At 41.0% G+C, this 22,701-nt stretch overlaps 1 long non-coding RNA gene across 5 annotated transcripts in view; it reads right to left on the bottom strand.

Moving 5' to 3' along the window:
* Positions 1-22,701, bottom strand: part of LOC115373580 (uncharacterized) — a 339,580-nt gene that overhangs the window by 264,938 nt on the left and 51,941 nt on the right. Inside the window, exon 1 of one of the 5 annotated variants that reach the window (XR_003929555.1) lies at positions 19,151-19,256. The exons of the other annotated variants lie outside the window; for them this stretch is intronic. This is a non-coding gene — a long non-coding RNA (uncharacterized LOC115373580). Of the gene's footprint in view, positions 1-19,150; positions 19,257-22,701 lie in introns of those variants that run through there. 5 annotated transcript variants of the gene reach the window in all.

Here is a 22,701-nt window from a genome sequence, read left to right as displayed (position 1 = left end):
CCTGGGCCTCCTTCGGTGCAGAGAGGTAAAGCTGAGGTGCTCTATAAGGCGTATGTAGATATCAATACAAGGTTTGCAGGAGCAGACTGGAGGTAAAAAAGAAAGAAATGATTCATATTGTAAAAGAAAAAAAAAAAAAAAAAGAAAGAAAAGCCTGAAGCGAAACAAAAACTTCCACCTTGACAGCAACAAAACTAACAAGACGGAGCCTGAATCATCGAGGCGTTTTGAGGAAACACACACACACACACACACCAACACACACATGTGACGCCCCGTGTGCTAAGCAGAGGGCTTGTTTAATAAGCGCCACACACACTTCCACCACAGCGACTAAACTCACCATTTATACTTTTTATTAGAGCTGAAGTAACTGTGGCATTTTTAAGTGAAGGGGGAAAAAAAAAAAAAAAAAACCTGGCTACTGTAGTAATCAGAGGATGTGAGATGAAACGAGCAGAGTGACGACAGAGGTGGAAAAACAAACTCGATTTTAAAGTTTCCAATACAGTTTCACTTGTTTCAGGATGTTTAATTGTGGGAACGAGTATAAATGTGTTGAAACGAGGCGGATCAGCCACCGGGAGCAAGAAAACGACTCGATTCAAGAACATTCTGGAAACAAGTCGATTTTTTTCGCCCTCCTCCGGAGACGATGACGGAATTAGCAGAATTCAAGATTCAAGATTCAAGATTCAAGATTTATTCGTCACATGCATGAATGTACAGGTACAGCAGCAGTGAAATGTAATTGCAACAACTCCAGCACTGTGCAAGTAAAAAATAAAAATAAAAAATAAAAATAATAATAATAATAATAATAACGTTAATAATAATAATAATAATAAAAAATAAAATAAAATAAAATAAAATAAAATAAAATAAAAATAAAGATAAAATAGAACGAATATATGACATTCCTATATACAATGAACAACCTATATACAATATACAACAATATACAAAAAGTACAAATAAGTAGAGGGTAAGTACAAATGAGTAGAAGGACACCTCGTCCAATCACAGAGCAGCAAAACAGCACGAAGGCCTTCACCAATGACAACAAACCTCACACATTATACTTTTCTTCAGTCCTTAGTGACAGTCAGAGGATTAGTTTATCATTTGAGCCAACAGAAAGAAAAACACACCTACTCCCCGTTTTAAATTATACGACGCCTTAACTAATTAATTTTGTGCTGTTTCATGTGTCTTTCAGGTGAAGCTGATTTGGCTTTTATTGAAAAATGAATAAATAACTTGTTTGAACAGATTTATAATTGTTTCCTGGGGAAAAAAAAAAAAAAAAATCCTGAAACAAGTGAAACTGCATTGGGAACAAGTGGGATTATATCATTTTTTTCACCAGTTTGAGGAAAAACAAGCTTTGAATACTGAAGACGAGATGAAATAACTTGTTAAGATGGAGTTTTTTTTTTTAAATGCACTGCAAAAATGACCCAAAAACATCCTTACATGCACGTTGGCGCAATATTAAGGCTCGTCGAGGTCCAATCAGAAAACAAAAGGCACATCTTGCATTGCGGCTGCAGCCTGTTGAGCTTATCAGCCGCGTGTTATCGCCGAGCGGTGCACCGAGGGTTAACAGCAGCCCAGAGGAAATGCCTAATTCATCCTCTTTGGTTTGGTTCCCCTCTGAGCTATTTCCTGTTGGACGAGCCCGACGCAGCGCTGCCAGATCAACGCTCTGCTCTCCTGCATGAATCATCTCAGATCCACTCCTCGTTCTTTTCTCTCCCCTTTCTTTCTTTCTTTCTTTTTTTTTGTTTTCACGTTCACACACTTTTTTTTTTTATCGAGGGCGAGATGAAATGTGTGCAGCGGGAGAGAGGCGAAAACGTGCGGATCGACGAGATTACAAGCAAAACAGGTGAAGGGGTCAGCGGTCGGAGCCAGAAAGTCCAAGCACCGAACATTTGTGTCACTCTGAGATGATGAATAATGAAAAAGTGGTGGTAAGTCAGGAAATAAAGTTTTTGCTGTCAGCTCGGTTACAGACGTTCAAATGAAGGATTTATGAAGGATTTGGAAAGGAAGAAGTGCATTCCAACACGCAGGAGATCCATTTAGGGGTAAAAAAAAAATAAATAAACAAAACAAAAGTACATAAAAAAAAGAAAATATTCAAGTTTCTAGTCTGTAACAGTGTTATATCATCGTCCACTTAACTTTTAATTCATAATCCACATGCGTTTATTATGTATGTGCAGCATGTGTGAGCGTTTTTGCAGTCATTGCTTGCTCTAATCAACAATAAATAAAATACTTAATAAATACTTGGTTCAAGTTAGGAAAAGCTTTTTGGTAATCGTTAGGGTTAAGGTCACGGTTAAGGTCACGAAATGTGAGTTAGAGAGTGAATATTAGTGAATGTTTGCTAATATTCGCTTCGTTAGCTTCCAGAAACGTTATGTTAGCCGCCAGTCTTGTTTTGAATCCTTTTCAAAGCCATGCCGGTCGCACAAGTCCACACGTTAGTGCAGAGGAATCTGAAAACACATCTTTATTCCTGCATTTTGCACTTCTGTCCACACTAAAAACACTAGAAACACTGTTTTCATCCACTGGATCTTTTCTGAAACGCTCCCCCTGCTGGATAAGTGGGAGTACAGTGGTCCCTCGTTTATCGCAGGAGTTACGTTCTAAAAATAACCCACAATAGGCGAAATCCGCGAAGAGGTCAGCTTTATTTTTTACAATTCTTCTAGATGTTTTAAGGCTGTAAAACCCCTCACTACACACTTTATACACTTTTCTCAGACAGGCGTTAACATTTTCTCACTTTTCTCTCTTGTTTAAACTCTCAAAGTTCAAACCTTCGTAGAAAAATGAGTCCAGTATTATAGAATGCACGCATTCTATGCACATTGTATACATCGATGCACACTGGTTTTATTGGTTTTTTATCATCTATTTATCATCTGGGTGCTATTTATTTATTTATCATCTGTTTATACTGTAAATTTGCACATTGCCCTCATCTATGCACATTGTATACATCGATGCACACTGGTTTTATTGGTTTTTTGCACATTGGTTTTTTGCACATTGTTTTTTTGCACATTGGTACTTAGATCTTTAGATCTCGAGGGTCATCTTTTATTCTTTATTTTTGATTTACTTAATCTTGTACTCTGTGGATACTGCTGAAAACTGTGAATTTCCTTCGGGATGAATGAAGTATCTATCTATCTATCTATCTATCTATCTATCTATCTATCTATCCATTCTGTACTGTACAGGAGACACGGCACGGAGGAGATTGATTGACAACGGTGTACAGTCACTTAGCCAATCAGGACGCAGGACACAATGCGCTGTAAAAAAAAAAAAAAAAAAAACTGCGAGGCCGCGAAAGGTGAACCGCGTTATAGCGAGGGACCACTGTATTTTATTTTTTAAGTGCCTACATAATTAACAGGAACAATAACACAGTAAGTGTCAAAGTAAAAGACAAGAACAGTTTCATTCATATTTAACAGTTTCCAAGCCAAAATGAGCAACAGACCAGATCCTTAGAACATAACTACGATATTTAACATTTTTAACATTTTTAAACATAAAGCATCCTCATACGCTGAACACAGAGTGAGCCAGGTGAGGCGCAGCAGCAGAAACAGGGAGGGCTTGGTGGCGTTCGCTGCCTGATGTCTGAGCGTCAGTCATGTGATCCTGCTGGAACCGAAACAGTCCCTGCGGCCGGTGACGTGCGACCGCTGCTGCTCCGCTCACGTCTGTTAAAGAAATTTAAGGGGTTTTGGCGTTTTGGTGTGGGTGGCCAACTTTATGAAGACTTGGTGAAAACTCGAGTGTGGACGGAAAACAATTTGACACAAAAAAAAAAAACACACAGCGTTTTCATGTGGACTGGGCCAAAGTCTTTGCTGGATTTGCGGCACTCTCTCTCTTTTTTTTTTTTTTCCCCCTTAAATTGCTTGTGTCCAGCGAAAACCTGGTATCTCCTAATTGTCAGCAGTCTAGTTTTTTAGCTCGCCGGCCTGGCACTTTTGCGTTTATCTAATTGGTTTAGAAAGGATTTCATCAGCCCCCGAAACGCAGCCAGACTCCCTCTCTCATCTGATGGAAGAGGCATGTGAGCCTTCAGCTGAGGTTAAAACATGGAAATCACCAGGACGCTTATGAGGTTTCCACATGACGGTGATGAAATGATGGGTATCTCGTCTTGGAGCAAAACCCGAGCTGCAAATGTTCCTTGGAGTGGATGGGACGGGGAGGTTTAACACTCGACCAAAATCTCCTCACAGGAGCCAAACACGAGCAATAAAAAAGCCCAGAGAGAGAGAGAGAGAGAGAGAGAGAGAGAGAGAGAGAGAGAGTAAAAAAAAATTAAAGTAAAATTTTAAAAAAAAAGGAGAAAACCGCAAAACTAGGCATTGCATTCTTTGTCTTTAACAAGTAAGTAAGAAACTCTGGGGTTGTTGAGGACACGTTTCCCCCTCCAACAAAATAAAATAAAAAAATCAAAAATAAATAAATAAATTAAAAAAACAGTCCACCTTATGGAACATATGGACGCTTGGCACATTTTTTGGCAGCCGCCAAACAGTTCCACTCCCAAAGTCTCATTCTGTGGTTTTGAAGCACCGCCGTTGCATATGGAAGTGTTAGAGTTTTTGTCACCTTTAATTGACATCATATTGCATCGATTGAACTTTTGAAAAGTTGTGGTAAACACTTTTCCCCCCAGTAAGAACCGACCCGCTCCGGGAGTGCATGCTGGAAAGCTTGTCGCCGCTTTTTCCTTCTCTTTCTTTTTCTTTCTCTTTTTTTTTGGGGGGGGGACCAACGCTTTTTAGTCTTCACCCAAAGCGAGGTGGTTTTATTCTTTGTCTTCTTCTTCTTCGCCTCTCCTCGCGAGGACGTAGCTGGCGGTGATGCGCAGAGTTTATGTGAAAGAAAGGGAAAGCTAAGTGGATTGAAACGGCATGTGACATCAAAATGAAGGCTGTGCGTGCGTTGCTGTGTGAAGTGGAATAAGTTATCAAAAAGAGAAAACGCTCAAATTAGGTAGGTTGACTCTCCCTTCTGGGCTCGCAGGAGTGCGGCGCAGATCTTTTGTGAAAACGGATCGGAAGAGACGGGATGTAAAAAAAAAAAAAAGTGCGGTTAGCAGCCGGCTCTCCCTTGGACATTGGGTTTTGAGAGACGGGGGGGAGTGGGCGGAGTGACGAGGCACATGATTGATTAATGACTTACTTTTCCACTTAAAGGCCACAACGACTTCTTCCCCGGCTCCGAGCCGCGCTCATTTAACTTTAATTTATGAGGGAACGCTAAGGTAAGGCTGGATCCGCGCTCGTCGGCTCACTCAGGAGACTAGGTGGTGTCAGGAGAGCCTGGTTGTCTTGGTAGGGAAAATATAGCGTGTGTGAGTGTGTGTGTGAGTGTGTGTGTGCCTGCGCTGCGTTTGAGGCTGTGCCATAAATAATGCACTCCGTCTAAAAAGGGAAGGCTCTCCAATTAATGCGCAGACAAATGTGAAAACTGGGAAAAAGACAACTTTTGCACACAAGTGAAATGCCCCTGTTTTTTGTCCCTCCTCGCCCCCCGTTGTGCAAAAGTACAGCGTCACCTCGAGTTAAGTCCAAAAAGTAGAAAACAAAAACGTGTCTGAGCTCGGCTTTCTTGAACATTTATGCTCTTACACGACCTGCTGTATGTTCTAGACACATTCGTATGCTGTCTGTCTTGTCTTGTTTTAAACAGATTTGACCTTTGACCCCTCTGAGTTGATGCTATTTCGAGTCTTACACATGTAAACATTTTGCTCTGCCTCATTTTGAATGCATTTTGCTTTGCTGAATTTTGCTTTTCTGCAGCCTTTTTGCATTTTCAGACGCTGCTTTGTGCTAGAAAATGAGATTTCTGACTTGAGCAAATAAAGTTTGAGCACATAAAGCATCTGCAGTTTGTAGTGGCTGAAAGAACAGCTCTTACTCCGTGCTAAACTTGTCCTCACATACTCTCTTTCTATCATGTTTTTTATTAAATTATCTTATTATGAAACCTGATCGCTGCATTTTTGTATGCATCCACATGTGCTGCTGCTTGGAAAAGAGGATTTTGATCTAAAAAAAAAAAAAAAAAAGGCTTGAACAGAGAGTGCAAACTAGTAAAAACAGGTAGAAATGTGGGAATTTGAATTCACACGCAAACAAATGTCACATTTTGCAGCTTTCCGACGTGGAGTGTGACCGTGCAGGAGGGTAAAAAGGGAACGTGACGCGCGTCGAGCTCACTTTCCAGAAGTCGCTCTTCACCGCCGAGAGTGGATAGGATTTGTTCCAGAAACCTGACAAAATTATTAGTTGCATATGCGTGGCTTACTTTCCCTCCTCCCTCTCTAAAATTCATGTTCACCTATTTGCATCGAGCGCCTTGAACACATCGTGTCACCAGACTCTGAGCCCTGCCAGCAGCTCAGGTGTATTTCCAACAGGGGAAATTCAGCTGCGGGGGGAAACACAGATGCATATTTTATGGAACGAAAACCTCAAAGCAAAACCTAGATATTAGTCACTTTAGTAATTAAAAATGTATATTGCTCTGTGCAGTCTCACGTTGTGCATTATTAAAGCCTGATTTTTTTTTTCTTTTTTCTTTTTTTTCTCCCCCCATCTCAAAGTTACATGGGCTCAAAAGGATTTTTAATGCAGAACACTCCCTCAGAGTGGCTGTGTGCACTTCACTCAACTCCTCCGGGTGAATTAGCAGACTTGTACCAGATGAGAAAAACATGGAGAATTTGTATTGGCAGGGTTTTTTTTTTTTTTTTTTTTTTTTTTTTTAAATTCAGGTGTCTGAATCAGGACGTTGTATAATTATCATAAATCACATTTGTTGCAGGCACAAAGCTGCAAAAACGTCAATTTTTTTGCATTGTAAATTGCCTCTGGATGAGAGCATTGGATTAAAAAAAAAAATGTTAAACATGTAATGCATTCTTTAAGTTGTATTTTCCTGTAAGATAGCACAGAGTTATGCCTGTTACTTATCATAAAGCATCACCATAGCGAGCTGTAATCTGCTTTTTGTTAACCGTCGCCGGAAATTTGTTCATAAAACGCTTTTTATTACCAGCAGGTTTGCTTCACAGAGGCATTAAGGGGCAAAAAACGTCTCATTTCAACCTTAAAATGGACAAAATCTGTTGATTTAAATGAAAAGCAGACAGGTACATTTAAAAATCAGGGTGTAAAAAGTGTCTCTTAGTGACTGTACTGGGAATAAGCCGTCCAATACAAAATGCACACACAGGTAATGTGGAGAAAAAGAATAAAATCTCATCATTTTTGGAGTCAGACACTGTTACTTGACCGGTTCTTGGAAAGGTTAAATGTTTAATTAATTTAAATGAGAAATAGATGCATTTAAAAAAAAAAAAAAAAGGAAAGTCTGATTCATCAAATGCAAAATGCAAAAAGATCATTTCTTAATTTTTGGTGTGAAAGTTTGGCAACAAACACAAAGTCTTGCTAATTCAAAATGTTAATGACTTTTTCTTTTTACTAATTTCTCAGAAAAGTGACATATCTCAGCACTTCTTTATATACTACTTACACTTTAACAGTCTTTGTCAGTCGGTTTCATGATAAATGCTTCATTTTTTTTGGTCTAAACTCTCCATTTGACAGACAAAGTGTTAATTTCACTGAAATCACGGTGAAGCACTTCAGATCTGCGTAAGGTGTGTTTAATTCCCTGGAGCGCACAGAGAATCCCGGAATTTAAAAGGAAAAGTGCTGAAGTTAAATCAGCGTGAACACATATAGCACAGGCAGCCGCAGTTCGTTTAACACTATAATTAAAACACTATGAAATAAAATCTAATTATTTCACAACAGCAAACTGCATGAGGTCCCATCTTATTGTGGATATTCAAATTAAAGTATAGAATTACAAGCTGGTAATTCCTTCAAAAGACTTCCAATTATGAATCAAGGCGTGCCGAGGCGCGCCGACGACGCCATTGTGCCCACTCACCCAACGAAGAGGTGATAACACACACACGCACACACACACACACACACACACACACACACACACACTGAGCAATTATAAACACACACACCCATGCACGCAGAACTATGCAATTTATATACATGCACGTACATGTATCTGCACCAGAGTTCATGCACACACACACACACACACACACACACACACACGGAGCAGCTGCAGTTACTTTTGTGTTTCCTGCACAGTTGCAGACGCTCCTCTCGTCACATTTGTCACAATAGGTCTTACACATAAAGTTTACACTGCCTAATCTATTACCCGCCAAATGGGATTTTAATTGAATCGGCGTCAAAACGACAAACAATGACGCCTCTGTTGCAATTAATAAAATCACAGCAGAATCTATGAGGCTTGATATGAACCTCCATTCAGATCAAGTTCATTAATGTAAATGCAAGCTATTGGCAGAGGCTCCCAATTTTTCAATTCGGCCCCCTTGACAACAGTCGGATTTGAAAAGGACGAGCGAGGGAGGGAGGGAGCGAGCGAGCGAGGGAGAGAGAGAGAGAGAGAGAGATCAGATGTGTTGGGTTTTGTTCTAATAAAGATGAAAAAAAAAAAAAAAAAAAAAGGACGATGACACCTTTTTTTTCCCCTGGCAATATGGAGGCAGTTAGCATGCTAATGACAGATAACACAGATAGACGGCTGCACATACATGCATATAGGAAGTGGCAGAAATAAATGAACAACTAAAAACACAATTTAAACAAATAAAACAGAGTTAAAAAACCTGTCATTTGCTTTTATGAAATAAGTGCCGGTAAATTAGCTCGTTATTGGAAACCTTAATCGGCGTGGTATCAGGTGATTGTTTTTCTGTTTTTTTTTTTTTTTTTTTTCTTTTACAAACCGGTTACACTGTTTTTTAAATGAAACCCCTTCTGCTACCAGTGGCTGAGTAAATACAATGAGGTGATTAAAAGGGGGGAATGCTTTAAGCGCGGCGCTAATTAAATGGGTATGCTAATGCTGTCATACTTAGCAGATGGAAGAAGAATCACTTAAGTGTAATGCACATGTTATGGTATTTCCAACATGACATGGAGGCCCTCGTGGGATCGCGCTCTGCTGTCAAACCCCGTCTCACGACTCCAAAACAGCACACGCGCACACACACACACGCACACACACACACACACACACAGAGAGATATGTCTTGTTTCAGAACGCTGCATGTTGATGAAGAGGAGAGACGGCGGTGCATCCTCATCAGACGGCTGAGGTCGATGTGATTCACTGAGTTAAAGGTGAAGACAAACATCAGGCTCTGCTTTTGTGTCCAAGGCTAAAAAAAACATGATGTTCCCGTTCAGCTAAACTGCATCCATGATTATGTTTCCAGGGAAATAAACGTGTGTGTGCACCAAGTCCACCTAAGGAAGGGGCAAGGTTATTATACAAGGTTTAGTAACTGGAATAAAATAAAAAACAAGGCTTACAGAAACTAACTGACATGCTATTGTGTTCTTATAAAACTAACTGAAATAAAATCATCAACAGAAAGACTGTTTAGTTTTCATGTTTGTCGGTTTGTTCAAATGTGTGGCCACAACAAGCATGAGCCTTCACAAAGTGTTGGTTTTGGACTGGAATACAAACATCCTGCACATCAGAATAATAATAATAAAAAAAAAAACTAACTCCAACTAACACTGACATGAAGAAAAACTCAACTCAAACTAAACATTTTCCAACAATAAACACTAAACTAAATCCCTTTCACTCGAAAAGCATCCAGAGCTTCAAGCCTTTGTTCTCCTGTGGCTTTCCTGCACATTTCTTAACAAACTGCAGTTGTTTTTGTTGTTGTTGTTGTTGTTGTTGTTGTTCCTCAGTGGGCGGAGCCAAAGAGACAGTTTTCCCAAAGACAAACTGGTGTCGTATGATTGCATATACTGATTTTTGTTTTCCTTCATTTATTCATGACCTGCATGATGCTGGAGGGTCAGCAGGTCGGCTAAGCAGCTCTGTGAGGCTGATGCAGGCGAATGCGGCTCGTCTGAACTTGGAAGGCCAAACAGGCTAATTCGCTAAACGAGGAAATGCTGAGCTTCTAATGTCACGAAAGTTATAGACATGAACGGATGAAAAATAACTTTTTATGGATATGTATTGATTTATTGAGTTCCTTCTTTGAGTTTCTTCTTCTTTAGCTCCGCCCACCGAGGTTTATTAGGTGTACCTGTGCACAAATGAAAGCCAAACTATATGAGGCCACTGCCAACGGAATTAAATAAAGTCTGTTTTGAGACAAATTTAAATTTAAAAAGTTGCAGTTTTATCGACAAACACCTAAGATACTGTATTATCATAACTCCTGTGATGGTATTTAGCCTAATTTAAGAAAACTAGGTAACATTTTGTGCGACTGGTGGATGTCTTATTTGATACAACGCTCCCACACACACTCATTTGCATACACACACTGAACTCAAAGGGACAGAGAACAAAGCTGGCAGGCATTTAAAAAAAAGTTTGAAAACTCCGAGCTGGCTGAGGTACGCCGGGGGTTCAGCGCGGACATCAGTCCACTTTGACCAAACTCAAAATGCCTTCATTATACGAGCCGCGTTCCCTCCGTGCCCGGTCGACTCGGCCAACTGCCATCGCCGCTCGCCTATCAGCATGTTTTTCTAATTATGGTACATGTTTAGTTCCTGGGAAACAAACTTCCAACAGAGATGGCAGATTGTGTAATCAAAGGTCTTACTCTTGGGCCCCAAAATGTAACCGCCTGTGAATGAAAACTGAATATTTCTGGTCCTCGTACGGGGAGACACCATTAGTGTCAAAGCACACTGACACGTGTTTATTCCTGCCGCCTCCGGCATTTTGTTTCTGTCCGAGGAATCTGCAAAAAGGTAGAGAAGATGCACTCCACTCCTTGTTTCTTCACTGATATCTGCAGTTTGGAAGTTCAAGAAGCCAAAGGTGACGAGACGCGATCGACGCTTCAACGTCAAAGCAGCAGAAACTGTTTTGAAGCAGCCGTGTTAGAGCACCAATCAGTCACCATGTCTGGCACGTGAACAATCAAAATATCAGTGCTGAATGATTAGGAATTTGTTTCTTTACATATTTAACAAGCCCACAACTTAATTGAAGTGTTCTCCTTAGGGGGGCAGCCTGACAGAAAACAGGATCAAACCTGTCAAAGTTGACTTTCCACTTATAAAATCACTTAGCAGTGAGCAAGACATGTATGAAAGCCCAGTGAAAGCCATTTGCTCTCTTTTTGCTTTTTCAAGTCCAACTGAACAGCTGATCAAAAAAAGCTTAATGTTTATTAACTTTATAAAACCCAAGTAAATTCTGAGTAATTATTCCAACCTTCACCCGGAGGAATCAGCCCAATCACAGCTCCAACCAGGAAGACACCGCAACATGTTTTTGTGCAGCACAAAACATCCATAACGCCATAAATGAGGGAATTTAAAAGTCTGACACTGTGGGCCTCCCCTTGGACAAACATAAGAAAAGCTTATCTCAGCTGATCTCAGATGCTGAATGTCTATGAGAGCAAATAGCAGCTATATGATCCCATAGACACCCAGGGATTAAATATCCTTATATCGCTGTTTGGCATAACTTCAAACTGCATGCCAAAAAACATAAAAAATACATAAAGAAAAAAGGCTGACTGCAAAAGAATCTATTAGTTTGTCTGACAGTGGGAAAGCAGGAAAAACAGTGAAATTCCCAAGAACTATCTCTGAACTATCTCTTTAACCAAATGAGAGATATTTAGGCTAATCTGTGGCACAATCTCCTTTTGATAACTAATAAAATAATTATTAAAGAGGCAAGAGAAGAGCAAAAAAAAAAAAATAAAAATAACAACCCGCAAACTGAAATTCTTTTTTAGTAAAATGAAACCGATGCAATATCCACACCGAATGTTATTTCAAGGACCCGCAGCTCTCTTCAGCGTTGGAAAACAAATGTGTGGCCTCTCCACGCTTTATGTCCTGGTTTAGTTTTTAAATGAAACATCCCAGAGGTCACGTGCCCACGGGGGTTCAAATAAATGCGTCTTCGGTGGCTTCAGAAGAGAAGCTGAAGTGGGACAGTCGACGATAATGACACAGACGGAGCGATTTCTCCCTCCGCCGTGGCAGAAAATAGTCCAGAATGCACTGCAGCGGCCTGTGTTTTGAGTTTGGCTTGGCTTTACAGGGCGCAGCTTCTGTACAATTACCTGCAGGTTGCGAGTTAAACTTCTTTCTGTTGGTATACGTCATTGAGCCCGTACGGACGATTCAAAAATGATGGTGCAAACCCTACGTCTTGATTTTGATTGGACGGTTCTCCTGCAGAACTCCATAACAAAACTTCTTGTTTTGTTGGAAGGTCTTGTTTTCAGTGTCCGATCTTCTGCGTATAAATGACTTGGCTGGCACGCGCTTTGATAGAAAATACTGGGTAGCCATGGCAACCAGTCAAAGACAACATGGACGGCGTTAGAAACTTGATTTGAGTTGCTTTTTTTTTATATCAGCGGCAAATTATTAGTAATTATTATTTTTAATCCCTTTTTAAATCTGCCTTTTCGTTTTCATGAATCGTCACAACTATTTCCCACTGGCAGCTCTGAGTTACCAGAGTGTTTATGCGCTTGTTTTCTTGTAAATATGGTAAATAAGATGTTTCCCATGAGCACTTGCAGGGTGTTTGAATGTTGCATGCAGGTCAGATTATATCAGTGGCGCTGCGTAAAGCCAGGCTAAGTGGGACGGTGACATAACAGAACACATCAGCCCTCGCACGTCGGTGAGTTCCTCGTTATAAATGCACGCTTTGTTCAAACCCACAGAACTTTATTGTAAATTCTAGCGGAGATCCTGAGGTTTCCAAAGATCCCAAACATGAGCTGCTGACTTCCTGGGAAATATGTCGAAAATGATGCACAAGACATGAAGATATTTTCTTTTTGATGTGATGCTTCAGCCATAAAAAGACATCTTGGCTTTGAATATTTAACCTAATTATCAGTATGATGGAAGTTCAGCAGAGACACAACATGGAGGAGACTCTGTCTGGCTGTATGGAAAAAAAAAAAAAAAAACATGCTTTTATCACTTTGAAGCCACTTCAGGGGAAATCAGACTTTAAGGGGTTAAGAAATCAGGGTTTAAAACAAACCCATGGTGAAAACCCAAGCCTTTCTTTTTAATTATAGCATTATATATTAGTTATTAGGCGTATTAAAGCTTATTGCATGCTGGTTGTGACCTCGACAAAAATTGGATTTGATAATGGGTTCCTCAATAGGAAAAAAAAAAAAAAATCCCTCAAGGGTTTCTTAAAGAGCCACCATATGTTCAAGATGTCTAAAAGCACCATTAGGGGTCATGAACTTGTTATTCAGGGGTTTGTGACACTGCCCTACTGTATGGAAATAATTTTTTTTTTCTCTTTTAATAATGTTGAAGCTACTTAAGGGGAAATTTAAGGGGAAAAATCAGGGTTTACAGAGGTATTTATATGCCCATATGCCTAAATCGCTTCTATTGAAAGGTATTGTGGGAAATGCAGGACATGCAGTGACTGTAGTGGAAGTAGACAAAGCAGGTTGAGAGAAAGTTCACCAGGAAAAAAGTAGATTAGAGCCCTTTATCACAGAGCAACTGCTGGAATCCAGTGAAGATCACAAACTCCCAGCGTCTAACAGCGCCAGACGATCTGAGGGGCTTCTCCCTTTAAACTGTCAAATTTGGGGCTTGCGGTTTGACATGACGCTCTCTCCCTGACAGTGTAAAGAGAAATAATAAAATAATGAAAAAAAAAAAAAAGACAAGGGGCCGTGTATCAGAGAAAGGAAGCCCCCAGCGCTGTGTTTTGTTATTATTCTCACATTAGAGGTACAACCTGTAACAGAGGCTTACACCATCAGATCAGCAGTCTGTCTCTGTGGCGGTGGATCAAACGAACACACAAGGTGAGGGAACGGCAGTCACTTTTGATTCCCGTGAAGAAGAATCGCCCGAGGCACCTCGCTCCAAAAAAAAAGGAAAAAAAGGGGAAAAAAGAAAAAGAAAAACCTTGCAAATCGAGGGGGCGATAAAAAAAAAAAAAAAAAAAAAGAGAGGCTGCGAGGCGCATTAAAAAAATGTCACGTTTTTGAACCATTTGGTAGGGGAAGTTAACCAAATAGAAGCGCGGCGTAATGTTCCTTTAAGCTGTCATTTAAACTTATACCTATCATCACTCCTGGCCTTAGCGTCGGGTACTGATGATCCAACGAGGAGCGCACAGTTGATTAACTGCGCCCCATCCAAGCGTTGCTTTCTCTATTTCTGTCAGGCCTAATGGCATTAGATCAGTAATTATAAGATTATTCACAGTTCACGCGGGCCTCACTGTTAACTTTTGAGATATGAGACCATTATCTTCTTCTAATCTCTTTTTCTCTGAATTACGGCGCAGATTCATATCGCTGTTTGACGGCTCGTCCTCAAACTGGAACAGCGCAGTGCCGTCTGTCTGCAGGTTCCTTTCACCACTTTTGATCCTCCATACTTCCTCTGTTCAGAAAGAGCTTTAGAAGAAGAAGAAGAGGAAGAGGAAAAAAGGACGTTTCTACCTCCAGAGTCGCGAACACCAACAGCTTTGTCATGTGTGATCGTTGTTTCGGTTCCTTATTTCAAATCCACACCTCAGTGGAGCGCTTTTTTTTTTTTTTTTTTTTTTTTTTCCTCTTCTTTACCCCCCGTATTGCTCTCTTCATGCGTCTGTATGAAGTTTACTGGGACATTTCTACTCCAGATAATTGGGACTGATCGACGACTGCAGGTTTGTACTGAGTCGGCTGTGAACTTTTCCGTGCGGTTCGAAAAGGAGGAGCTTTTAAAGGGGAGTTACGCAAAAACTGAAGAGGGGACCCTGTAGACTCAGCTGACACATGTTGAATAAGAACAAAACACTTTTGCACACTTATTCCACTTTTTTTTGACAGTTGTGTCTAAATGCTCCTCGCTGCAGTTTTCCATTGTGCAGCTTTTATTGTGAAATTTGGAAAATGGCTAAAAGTAGAACCGGCAAACTTCCTCTTCTCAACTCTGCTGACTGAGCTTTTATTGTGAAAGGTTCCACAGTCTGTCATTGATCATTGATCAAACTTACTGACTCATAAATTACTGAAAAATTCTATTCAATTACAGTAATATTGATTGATTGATTGATTGATTGAAACCTTTATTTATTCTCGGAAGACAGTTGAGGTTTCCCTCTTTTACAATGCCGCCGAGATACACTTTAAAATACATCAACAACAAATAGGATATACCTCATACATTATAATGACAAGAAATACACATAATAAACAGAAGAAAGGGAAATACACATAATACACGTTAATACATAAAGTTATAAAACTGGCTTATGTATGTAATATTATGTAACATGAGTAAATGTAATTAGTTACTTCTGGTACAGAGACACATGATTTCCTTTCATAGTTGTGGATAAATAAATACATTAAAAAAAGGTCATTCCTCCACCTCCAGCCCCATCTCCACCAATCAGGAGCCACGTTCACGCGTGTGGAGCTGAGGAAACATCTTGCCAGCCTCCCCGGTCCGGCCCTCCCTGCCACCGCAGCCTCCCTGAAGCCACATCCTCCGCCTCCTCCGAGGGGAGGGAGACTCCTCAGCCTCCCCTGTAATTAAACATTAAAAGGAGCAATCGCAGCGGGGAACGTCGGGATCTCGCTCCCTGGGGTGAAGCAGAGACCGTCACCGCCAAAGAGGAGGAGGAGGAGGAGGAGGAGGAGGAGATGATGAAGAAAGAGGAGCTGCGGCTGAAGGTAGCCTGAAGGTTACAGGAAATCGAGCCGTGAGGTTGTTGGAGCTGATGGTTCACTTCTCCAAGCCAAGCAAACACGCTGATGTCGAGAAGACGGTGAGGTGACACAAACTATTTTATGCTGATGACAAAGATTTTTAGGCCTCCATTGTGCAAAAAGGTGCAGGTAGGGGCTTTTATTTTGGCACCGTCCTCCCAGAGGTTTTATACTTCTCTGGTTTTATTTCCAGCGTTCACGTCATCACAGACCGTCTGGAAACTGCTGGGTCCAAACCATATGACATAGCATGATAGTACCAAAACTTAAATAAATAAATAAATAAATAAATAATAATAATAAAAAAGCTGCATTTTGCATATTGCTAGCTTGTTAGCATGTCAATACTTGATTTTTCTGGTTTTTGTAGGAGAAACTTTGGCGTTATTTCTGTTTTTGAATTCGATACGCTGCTTTTCACCTCGATCGGTGGTTCAATTTCACCCCCTGCTGTGCTGCCAGGGGACCAGGTACCGCTATTTGAGAACCACCGTCCTAAACCACGCCCACAGCTCGTCAAAGGACGCCGATTGGTCCGGCCATTTGAGGACGTCCAGTGAAACTCTGGTTGGAGCGCAAGTTGGTTTCAAGAGTCGAGAGGAAGTGATTTTGTGAAACTTTCTGGCTTCCCAACACGTTTTCTAGGAAGATTTTTATCTCACACGCCCCGCTGAGCCTCCTATTTTACAAACACTGAGAAGCATCTACATCCATGGGTGAACTCAAGATTCCCCGAATAATTTCATATTAATTCAAATTAGTTAGCAGGTTGGGAGCACGGTCTCTCTCCCCGCTAGAGAGCGATACTCGCCGCCGCTGAGCAATAAAGATGGATGAGAAACCATAAGAAGATATGGGTGTTGAAATAAATATGTCCGGAACGCTCTCCTTGGACCTCGACAGCTCACACGTCTCATCTGTATACTGATACAGAGCAATTAAGCAAATTACATTAACAAAGGGCTTGAGGGCCGTTTTGCTAATGGTGTATGTGCAACCTCTGGGCAGACAGAGGCTGCTTCGGAGGTAATTTATGGCCTGTAGTGAAACACAATCAGCCCACCGCTTCATCCTGTTATCAGGCTTTTGTGGGGCTGAGAAGCTTACAGTGATGTCTACATAGATAAATATATATAGATAGATATATAAATATATATAGATATAAATATATATCCACTATACATATAATGTAGAAAATCAAACTGGATTGAAACACTCAAAAATAATCGAGAAAAATACTACTTTAGCTTTAAAATGTTAACTTCTGAGGGAGAAAAGTTCCCACTATCATTTGTTTTCAGTTTGCAAATAGATAAATAGATGATAAAAGGAAAATAACTTGGTATAAAATTCAAAACAGACTAAAATTACACCCAAAAAAACAAAGTTTTTTACAATTGCTCTCACTTCCCTTTTGATTTATGAACATCTATCCACCCAGGTCACAAAACTCTTCAACATGAATTGTTTCTGAATCGTCAGAAGTCTAAATAACAAGATGTCCCTCAGAGATGTAGGAGGAAAAGCAGAGGGTCTTGCTTAAATGGAAAATACACCTTAACCACCAAATAAAAAAACAGGAAGCCAAGGAAGTTTTACGACTGACTGACCATGTTCAAGCTGTTACTTCACTCTTTAACATAAAGAGCTCACTTATGAAATATCAGCGGTCTTTAATTACAGATAAAATAACAAGATTTCCCTCTGAAATGTAGATTGTAGACTGTAATGTGCTCAAGAAAAGTAGAAAGTCTCCCTAAACAGAAATACTGAAATGACAGGAACTGAACTGGACTGAAGCACAGGACTGCAGGAAATGGACTTTACACATCTGGATATTATCAAGGAAAATACACCTTATCTGTGTAAAACTATTCGTTAAACTGTTCAAATACAAGCTTCAGAAGGGAAAAATGCTGTAAAATGTACATTGCACGAATGAAAAATGAAAAAAAGAAGAGTACACGGTGTGTTTTGAGTTTGTAAATAGAAAAATATGATAATATGATAAAAGAAAAGCTCAGGTACATTTGACACCAGATGAAAGCGCAGAAAAATACAAAGGATTTCTGAACATCCTCTGTTTTACAACTGATTTACAATATTCAAGCTGTTACTCTTCAACATATGAATGAACTGTCAGTTGTTTTTAATGGAAGGTAAATAAGAGACAAAGTAAAAGGATTTCCCTTTGAAATGCAGCGCAGGAAAAAGCAGAGAGTCTCACTAAAAGTTAAACTGCACATAAACGGGTATGCCATCTGCAGCACGGCGCACTAATATAATGAAACGAGGGAGTGTAAACACAAGCATTTTGGCCCTGTAAGGCTCCTGTACCTTGAAGAGACGGCTGGTTTGTGGGCCACATGGCAGCAGCTGAGTCTCGGCGAGGTTAAACGCCCTCAGAGACACATCAGCCGAGGAGGTGGAAGACGAGTGAAGGTAAATCTTTAACAACTCAATCAGCTCCGAACACATGCGGGATGACAGCGATGGTTTGTCTGAGGGGCTTCGGCTTAATTAGCCCGTGCTTTATTCTTAATGAACTTCATGCAGTTGTTTGCTTGTATAATCAAGGCGAAGGAGCAGAACTGCTAGCTAAGGTGCCAAAAATAAGCTGACAAAAGCAGCGGCGCCCGCCTCGGTGGCCCCCCCCCCACCCGCCTGCTTCCCACCACCACCACCTCTTCAAATGGAAAAAGCCAACTGCCTGCTTCATAAAACTCGCTTAGCAAGACACTGAGACAAAATGGACTGTAAAGTTCGTTAGATGGAAATATTAAAAAAGAATTAAGCTAATGGAGATAAAATTAAAAGAAATGAGGCAACAAACACTCGGCACCAAAAATGGCATCGGCATGACAGCTAGGATTTCTAATGACAGACTGCATTTGGGGGGGAAAAAAATTAAATGGCATCCCGTGCTTAAATTTCTTTGAGGAGTAATGATCCGCAAACGATGCTCACTCCCGGCAGTGGTAGGGAGGGGAGGGGAGGGAAGGGGAGGCGAGGGAGAGGACGGTGGGGAGGGGAGTCTGAAATAACAAAGGAGCGTGTCCTGCGGTGAGGTTTAGGTAGCGGATGTGATATTACGATGTGTGACACAAAAGGCAGAAAAGCTGCAGATCCCCATTCACACGTTTATTTATTTCAGCGGCGCCCTGTCAGCTTACCTGCCGCACAAAAGCACATCTCCGAGCGGCGGCGATGGGCGATAAAGAGGCATAAAAGGCGAGAGGCGCGTACCTGAAGGATAAACAGATGACACGCGTCCCCTCGCGTGAGCCGGCGGTGCTCAAAGCGCGGTCCGGGGTCCCACGGAGGTCACTGGAGGACTCCCAGGGGGGGTCCTGCACAAAATGAGGAACAGATTCTTTAGGATTCTTTTAAGACTGTGCACTGGATGAAAGAAACACATTTCAGAAATCCACGTAAGAGGCCGTACAGTCAGTACAACAGAACACAGGAATAAGTAGTGCAATTAAAAGTCAATAACAAGGAGCTGGTGCCATAACAGAGCAATCCCAAGTTAACATCTTAATTACAAGGTGCTCCCGAAATGAATTAGCATTATTATTATGATGATGATGATGATGATTATTATTATTATTGTTGTTATTTTTGGAGTATTCAAACAAGTGTGCTGACTTCATTTGTCTATTCCTTGTACGAAGCGGGGAAATAAAACGGAGGCGTATGAAGGAGTTGAGTTTGATCTTCGGAAATCAGTGATGCTCGCTTTATTTCTTTCAAAAATTGAGTCTTAAAAAGTAAATTAAATAACACATTTAGAATTTTTTAACATATTTCTAATTTGCATGTACTTTTTGTTTTTATATTGTTTGTATAGTTTGTAATTTTCTTACTTTTTCCTGTTATATGTATCATTTTGAGATTTATTTATTTATTTACATTTTTCATATGCATGTTCATAGACACATGAAAATGGAAATGAAATTAATTTTGTGCTCCGGCGACATGTTCGGGTTCCAAGGGGTTAATAAACGGCAGTGAACCCACAGGTTTGAGTCGTCTCAGGTCCTCTGGGGGTTTGTTCCGGCTGTGTGTGCTCTTGTATCTGAACGCCTCTTCTCCATGCTGGGTTCTGACCCCGGTGATAATTAGCGGGCTCATCCCACATGACACAGCTGGTCGAGGGGCTTCAGAGCCGAAAAAGCAGCCCCGACCCATGAAGCGCTTTATAAACACGAAACACAACCAAATTCACAGGAAATGATCCGATTCTGGAGAACCCTGAATTTCACTTTCACTCCTGTTTTCTCCTCCTCTGACGTGCTGACAGCTCAGCTCTGCAACCCAACCCTAAACCAACACAGGCTAAAATCTCCCCATATGGGTGTGAGGGACACAAATCAGAAATCAAACAGGGGAATGATGTGTCTATTTGAAGGTCTGTGGCCTGCTTTACACTGTCTGCTTTGCACAGAAGCACAGAAACTGTCCGTCACCCGCACTTTGACAAGCCGGTTTCAGGCAAACGCCGGGATTCAAGCCTGCAAACACGGACTGATGACGCAGAATTTATCCGCTTTAATGTGATTCTGCTCTGATCATACCTCAAATTTCCCCTTATATAGCTAATAAAGCATTGTTTTCCATGCTTTTCCGTGTCTCATCCATGTTATATCTCTGCTGGCTGCAGCTCCACTGAAGCTCCATCACACTGACACTGAGTGAAATATTCAAAGCCAAGATGCCGTTGTTTTATGGCTGCAGCATCACATCAAAAACAAAAGGTCTACATGTCTTGTGCATCTTTTTTGACACATTTCCCTCGAACCCAGCAGCACATGTCTGGGATCTCCACCAGAATTTAACATGAAGTTCAGCTGCACAGCGATGACTCTGTGACAGCGAACCCCCCCCCCCCATGGAACCCAGACGGTTGGAAAGGTTGCATACTTGCAGATCACAGCTTTGAATTGATGGCACCAGTGCTTTTAGCATTACCAAATGCAAATACTTGCAGAACAAAAAAAACACAAGTTGCTTCTTTCTTCAAGCAAGAGACCCTCCAAAACACTGCAGCACGTCTTGTATTAAAGCAATAATCAGCTATTGTGTGAGTATAATTTAGCCTCTGGCGATGGCAGCCGATATTTCGGTATTTCCAGTGTAGCTGCTGGCTGCTCGCTTCCATTTCTGCTTCCATTTCTGTTTCTTTTATTACAAACATTGCTTCCTCTTTTTGTAGGTGTTTCAGGTCCAGACGACATTCTGGCTGATAGGTTCCACCTCCTTCCCTCCCCATACAGAAGGTCCACCTTCATTAAACCCCTCGGACTGCAAACGTCAACCAGAACGCTTCCAGTACCACAACCCAGGACCGACATTAGTCTAACAATGTTTGTAGAGCAGAGAAAAGAGATTCTAGCATTCAGGATGAAAGGTCAGGACACCAAGAGTGCAATGGGAGAAATTAAAGATTTTTTTGGGTGCATACCTGCAAATTGCAGATTAAAATCAACTTTAATCTATCGATTATGCTATAAAAAGACCGCATAGTCGCAGCTTTAAATTAATGTCACCAGTTTTTTTTAGCATAACCAAATGATTGCAGTACAAAAACAGAATAAAAAGATGCCACTGACCAATAGTAACGTGTTATTTATCAGAATCAGAAATCAGAATTAAAAATACTTTACTGATCTCCGAGGGGAAACTGGGTTTTCAGCATTTATAGAGTGGCGCAGGTTTCAAATATATATACAGCCTCTAGCATTCAAGGGAAAAAACAAGAGTCCAACATGAAAAAAATGAGGATTTACCTATTAAATACAGTTGCATAGATGCAGCTGTCAATTAACTTTAAATTGGCGGCACCAGTGCTTTTAGCATGAACGAATGCTTCCAGAACAAAAGCAGAAAAAAAAGGATGCAATTTCCCCTTTTTTTTCTGCAAGCAGGAAAACTTCTAGCCAATGGAAACACGCCTTAAATTACAGCGTTTATCGAGCGGCACGACGGTGCAGAAGTTTCAAAGTTGTGCAGAGCCTCGAGCATTCAGGAGGCAAAGTCAGGAAAGAAGCAAAAAAAGTACAAGAAGTGGAAATGAGGACTTTTTTGTTTTTGTTGCTGCTACTTTGGTGCGTCAGGAAACAGTGGAGCTTCCCAGAGAGGCCGTCCGTCTGCTGCGCCGCTTCCCCAGCCTCCATTAAAACCAGCCAAATTTATTACCAAAGTTTTCTGAAACAGGCTTTCTGCAGTACAGCGGAGGATTAGGCCACTCCTGCTTTAGGATCAAATTGCAATAATTAGGTAGAGGACCAAGCCAAAATACGTGAATGAAGCACGTTGGATCTCGCCGCGCGCACAGACGCACTCAAAGACACACACACACACACACACACACACACACACACACAGAAAGAGAAAGTACCCCTTCTGCGGAATCATCTCAAGAAAAAAAAAAAAAAAAAAAAAAAAAAAAAAAAAGAAATATTCCATTTCAGGCAGATTCTCGGAATGAGCGAAATCCCGGATACTGCGAGGCCTTTTCAGCGGTGCCAGTTAATCTCCTCAAGGAGAAATGCAAGATGACAATGGCAAAGCACCTCCAATAATTGGTTCCAACAGGCTTACCGTATTAAAACCTGAAATGAGTTCTTCCCCTTTTAAGTATGATCCATTATTTCAATCCGGGGGAGAAAATTCTGTCTTTGAGAATATTAATAACTCCCAACCACGCACCGACATGAAAAAACAGACCCCCTTTTTACCCGTCCCTGCACCCCCTCCTTCCTAAAAGCTGTGTACCTGGCACCGCGGCAAAGGTC

The sequence above is a fragment of the Myripristis murdjan genome, chromosome 2, assembly GCF_902150065.1.
Source record: "Myripristis murdjan chromosome 2, fMyrMur1.1, whole genome shotgun sequence".
NCBI lineage: Eukaryota > Metazoa > Chordata > Actinopteri > Holocentriformes > Holocentridae > Myripristis > Myripristis murdjan.
This window is presented reverse-complemented; position numbering and strand designations above follow the sequence as displayed.